At 42.0% G+C, this 6,000-nt stretch overlaps 1 protein-coding gene across 1 annotated transcript in view; it reads left to right on the top strand.

The window, feature by feature from the left end:
* Positions 1-297: 297 nt before the first annotated feature.
* Positions 298-6,000, top strand: part of BTBD9 (BTB domain containing 9) — a 479,622-nt gene continuing 473,919 nt past the window's right edge. Inside the window, exon 1 of the mRNA XM_090280431.1 lies at positions 298-461. The gene's annotated coding sequence lies outside the window, so the exon portion shown is untranslated. The remainder of the gene's footprint in view (positions 462-6,000) is intronic.

Genomic DNA, 6,000 nt, shown 5'->3' with positions numbered 1-6,000 from the left:
CTCCGCCACAGGAGCCCTGTAAACTCGCTGCAGCGATCAAGCTGGAGACCTTCCCATCCGCAGTGACGAGATCGGTGACGCCATAGTGTGACGTGTGGTGACGCGACTTACCCGGGGCTAGGTGCCGGCAGGGCAGCCACACCCTCGTGGCCCCCTGCTCGGGAGGGCGGCGGATGCGGCAGGTGGGGAAAAGCCGCAAAATCCGCCTGAGGCGACGTCCTAGCCCCAAACCTTCAGATTTTGCCGGCCCACCGCGGATCGGTTGCTAAGTGACGCCAGGGCGCCGAAGCGCGTGCGCGGCCACGGCTGTGTGCGTGAGAGCGGATGCGCGCCGCGGCAGTGGCGGCGGCGAGGACGGCGGCGACGGCAGCGGCCGAGGGGGCGGTGGCTACGCGGGGGTTGCAGAGAAGCCGGAAGAGACTTCTGTGTTCTCGGCTAGGTCGCAGAAGAACACCGTCGGGGTGAGTAGCGGGAACCTCACAGGGGAGGTGGGGCCTGGCCGCACCTGCTGCGCGGGCCGGGGCGTGAGGACGCGCGCCCCCGCCGCACCCGCGCGCGCCACTCCACGCCCCTCCGTTGCTTTTTTCGGGGACGGGGGCTGACGAGGGTCAGTTTCTGGACGCGCGCGCTCTGGGAAGCAGCAGCGAGGAGTTGGCGAAGACTGTAGTTCTGAAAGGTGTAGTGAGAAGTAGGTGTCTGGGGGCTTCGGGGTGGCGCTGCCAGGCTCCCAAATTGAGTAGAATCAGGAGAAGCCCGGATTCCGAGAGCAACCTCTCATCCTTTCTGAGATGAGGTTGCCCGAGACTGAGAGGAGGCGGAACCGGGAACGCCGGAGTTGGGGTTCGGGAAGTTTGGCACTGCTGGGGCCTTCGGCGCCCTTGTCCTGGCGGGGCTGGAAGGAGGAGCCGGTTGTTCTGTAGAGAATTGTGAATCAGTGCCTGCGTGCAGCGTCTGACACACCCACAGCTTAAGGAAGGCAATCTGTCAGTAGTGATAGGGGGCTGCCAACCTGTTGCCTAGAGCTTCCAACTTCACGTGTAAGTGCACGTACTTGATGCACACCTAAAACTTGGTCTGCTCTGGGCATTTTATTACGTTGTCTCTACAGGTTTTGAGGCCAAGGGGCGGATATTCATCTTCAGTCCTTCTTCATAGACTCAGATGAACTGTTTCATTTCCCAGAGTGGAGGAACTGTTTTTTGTTTTTCTTAAACGTAGAACAGGCTTTCTACTTACTAGATAGAAAATACAGATTCTGTTCATCGTGTGGGCTGGAGAGTGTTGACGGTCGGACAAGCCTGAGTGTGAAAGTACAGCAAACAGTCAGCCCAGTGCACTCGTCAGTGCGCTGGGCTTCTCGTGGGTACCTGTGTGCTGGTTGTAGGTACCATCCTTGGAAGAAAAGGCAATCGGAGATAGAGAAGTCCTTTTCTGACTGTTGATTAAAGCGATGCCTAGAACCTGTACAAATATAAACTATACTGAAATTTAATCATGATTTGTGCCAGAAAACTGCTTAAGTTCTCATTAAGCTCTATAATTCTGTGTTTCAGTTTCATAACTGAGGATCTGTGAAGTATATTGCCTGAAGTTTTTACATCTTGGAACCAGTAAAAAACCTTGCTCTGCAACACTTACTACAAATTCAGTGTCTCTTGCTCGCTGGAGTGTAATAGCTTTTAGGACAGGAATCATATGTTTTCGTCATGGCTGTTTCTTCAGTACATACAAAAGTGCTTGCCACAGAGTAGGCAAGCATTAGCTATTTGTTATAAATCACACTTGTATCAGTGGTGTATAGCAAGCATGCAGTTCGGGCCTTCAGGTAGTTAATGCATGTGCCCCTCTGCCCAGTATTATGCGACATGATGTGGGAGGAGGATTGTGGGATTTCAAATGATAGAAGACCTGGCGTTTTTTGTTTGTTTGTTTGTTTTTTGGTTTTTTGTTTTTACTTAAAGAGCAAACGTAGTAGCTAGGAAAGTAAAGCATATGTATAAAAATAACTGTGAAACCAAATGTGGTAGTATGTAAACAGGTGTCATGTGAGCTGCTATACTTTAAGCACGGTAGAAATTTAGAAAAGACGACTTGTGGGCTGTTAGTGAACAGTTTGGACGAGGTAAGCTTTGGGGTGTTTTTTGAAAGAAGTGTAAAATTTGAATTAGAGAAGAGATAAGAAATCAGATGTTGAATTTGGTGTTGGGGGGATATACTGACTGAGACACTTGCCAGATGAGTAGAGCAGAAGGTCTGTGATAGGGGAACATTGGAGAGGTAGTTTAGTAGGTTGGGAAGGGAAAGTGTTAAGGCTCAGGCAGCCTTTATCAGCATCCCGCTGATAACTAGGTAGAGCCCATTTGCTGCACGGGATGGGGGTTTTGCTACTCAGAGTAGAGTCTTACACAAGAATGAGTGTTATCCTTACGTAAAATGAAAGGATACTATAGCTGACAGCATCAGGTTGTGTGTGCTTCTGATTCCCATTACCTTTTTGAATAAATACCTCACTAAGAGGCGTGCATTTTATGTGTTTAGTGAGCAGCATATGTCCCCATTTCTAAAATCTACCTAATGTGCTTGGTCCATTCCATTGGAAATTTACTGAAATGATGTACCGAAAGCAATTATCCAGCCACTCTCAGTGACACAGTTTTGCTTGGGATCATCTCTTATAGGGGTCTGTGAGGTTTGCAGTTACTGCCGATCCTGTAAAAAATACAAATAATGTTAGCTGGGAAAAGAGACTAGTTGAAGAAGGATACTCAAAAATATTGACAAAAAGATTAGAGCAAATTAAAGATGCTTCTGCCAAATATTGAATTTTTGGTCTTCACAATATCTTTTGTTGTTTTGTGAAAGTTCTTTTGAATGGTATGTAAACCTGAAGCTGAAGTTAACCCAAGATGTGTAACGTTGCAACACTAAATGTTGCATTATTTAACAACTCAGCAAATATTTATTGGGTGCTGGCTGTGACTAAGCACTGTGTTGGGTGCTGGGAAGACAAAGAATAAGATACAATATAGTCCTGAGATAGTTGTCCAAGGAGACAAACCACTAACCATGTTATGTTATGATTAGTTAATCACTTTTGGAATGAATAAAATGCTGAGGGAGTACATCACTTTGGCTTTGGCCAAATTGACAGTCAGGGAAAACTTTAAAGAGAAGAGGAACTAATTTAGCCCTGAGGGTTGAGTAGAATTTTGCCTCATGTAAAAGGGAAGACGAGCATTCTAGGCAGAGGGGAGAGCATAAGCCAGTTGCCAAAGATTAAAATTGACTAGGATTTTGGAAAATCTTAACTTATTTCTTGTAGGCTTGTATGGTAGGAATGATGAGACAGGAAAGGCATGGTTGGGGCCAAATTATGACTGTGTAGTACTCCATTGCAGAAATGTACCACAGCTGTTTTATCCACTTGTCTACTGATGGGCACTTGGACTACTTCCAAATGTTGGCTATTGGAAATAATGCTGCAATGAACATAGGTGTGCATATATTCTTTTGAATTAGTGTTTTGGGTTTGTTTGGCTATATTCCCAGAAGTAGAATTGCTGGGTCATAACGCAGTTTGATTTTTAATTTTTTGAGGTATCTCCATACTCCTTACTTCAGTGGCTGCACCAGTCTGCATTCCCACCAACAGTGTATGAGGATTCCCCTTTCTCCACATCCTTGCCAGCACTTGCTGTTTGTTGAGTTATTGATGATAGCCATTCTGACAGGTATGGGTGATACCTCATTGTGAGAGAGAGAGGGAAGGAGAGAGAGAAACATCAATATGTCCCACTTATTTACGTATTTGCTGGTTTATTCTTGTATGTGCCCTGACTAGGGATGGAACCTGCAACCTTGACATATTAAAACAGTGCTCTAACCAACTGAGCTACCTGGCCAGAGCTAATTGTCATTTTCATTTGCATTTCTCTGATGATTAGTGATGTTGAGCATCTTTTCATATGTCTGTTGGCTGTCTGTATGTCCTTTGCTCATTTTTAAAATTAGATTGTTTGTTTTTTGGTGTTGAGTTGTATAAGTTCTTTATAAACTTTAGATATTAACTCCTTGTCAGATGTATCATTGGTGAATATGTTCTCTGATTCAGTGGGCTGTTTTTCATTTTGTTGATGGTTTCTTTATGGTGCAAAACCTTTTTAGTTTGATTTAGTCCGATTTGTTTATTTTTTCTTTTTTTTTTTCCCCGGCCCAAGGAGATACAGCAGAAAAAACATTGCTATGAGAAATGTCTGAGATCATGTTTTCTTCTAGGATTTTAATTGTTCGAGTCTAACATTTTAAGTCTTTAATTGATTTTGAGTTTATTCTTATATATGGTGTAGTTTCATTATTTTGCAATTTTCCCAACACCATTTATTGAATAGACTGTCTTTATCCCATTCTATCTTCTTGCCTCCTTTGTCAAATACTAATTGCCATAAAAGCAAGGGTTTATTTCTGGACACTCTATTTTATCCCATTAATCTATATGTCTGTTTTTATGCCAGTACCAACCTGTTTTGATTACTTTGGCCTTGTAGTATGGTTTGATATCTGTTAGCATGATTCCTCCAATTTTGCTCTTTTTTCTCAAGATTGCTGTGGCTATTGGGGGTCTTTTGTGGTTCCATATACATTTTTGGAATACTTGTTCTAGTTCTGTGAAATGCACTATTGGTATCTTGATAGGAATTGCATTGAATCTGTAGGTTGCTTTGGGTAGTATAGACATTTTAAGAATGTTAATTCTTCCTATCCATGAAAACAGTATATGCTTTCACTTACGTGTATCTTCTTCAGTTTCTTTTCTCAGTGTCTTGTAATTTTTGAGTACAGGTCTTTTACAACCTTGGTTAAGTTTATTCCTAGGTATTTTAATTTTTTTGGGTGCAATTGCAAATGGGATTGTTTTGTTAGTTTCCCTGTCTGATATAGTTCATTATTGGTGTGTAGAAATGCAACTGATTTCTGGATATTTTTTGTGCTACTTTACAGAGTTCATTTATCATTTCTAGTATTGGGTTGGCCAAAAAAAGTCTGTTTTGTTTTTTCTGTAAAATGAAGGACAGATTTTTCATTTTTCTCTACTGACTTTTTTGATTTGGATATTCTGAATATGTCAGCTATCTCCCACATGGTATAATGTTGATTATTCTTAGTTAAAGTCTCACTGTTTACTTCAGCTGGGTCAACCTGACTGTGGAGCATCATCCAGTGAGAAATCTCCAGCATGAAACTTTGCAAACCACTTTTGACACATTCAATCAGTCACAGCGCCTTCTCCATATCCTGCACAAATCTTTTTTTGTGTTTCAGTTGCGTTTTTACCTTTCTTGAAATAATAAAGCATAATATGCTGAAAATGTTGCATATTTTCTTCCATCTTCAATATTAAAATGGCTACACAAAAATTACCAATTTTGATAATTTTTTTTTAAATGCACACTGTTATGACAGCTATCACAATACAATCTACCAAAATTGTTTTGAATGAAGTTGAAGACAACTAAGCACCACTAGAGCTGCATTATGGAAAAACAAAACAAAACAAATGAACTTTTGATCATTCCAGTAGTTTTTTGGTGGACTTTTTAGGGTTCTCTATACACAGTATCATGCCATCTGCAAATAAGGATAGTGTTTCTTCTTCCTTTCCAATTTGGATGCCTTTTATTTCTTCTTGTCTGGTTGCTGTGGCTAGGGCTTCCAGTGCTATGTTGAATACAAGTGGTGAAAGCAGACATCCCAGTCTTGTTCCTAATCTTAAGGGAAAGACCTTTACTTTTCCCATTGAGTATCATGTTGGCTGTGGGTTTGTCATATATGGCCTTTATTAGGTTGAAGTCTGTTTCCTCTCTTCCCACTTTGCTGAGAGTTTTTATTATAAAGAAGTGCTGTATTTTATCAAACGCTTTTTCTGAATTGATTAGTATGATCTTTTGTAAAAGAATTTGTAGATATATTTTAAAACAATCATAAATCCTTTGTCATGTAAAA

This window comes from Furipterus horrens, unplaced genomic scaffold (assembly GCF_987537825.1).
Source record: "Furipterus horrens unplaced genomic scaffold, mFurHor1.1.pri manual_scaffold_6, whole genome shotgun sequence".
Taxonomy (NCBI): domain Eukaryota; kingdom Metazoa; phylum Chordata; class Mammalia; order Chiroptera; family Furipteridae; genus Furipterus; species Furipterus horrens.
This window is presented reverse-complemented; position numbering and strand designations above follow the sequence as displayed.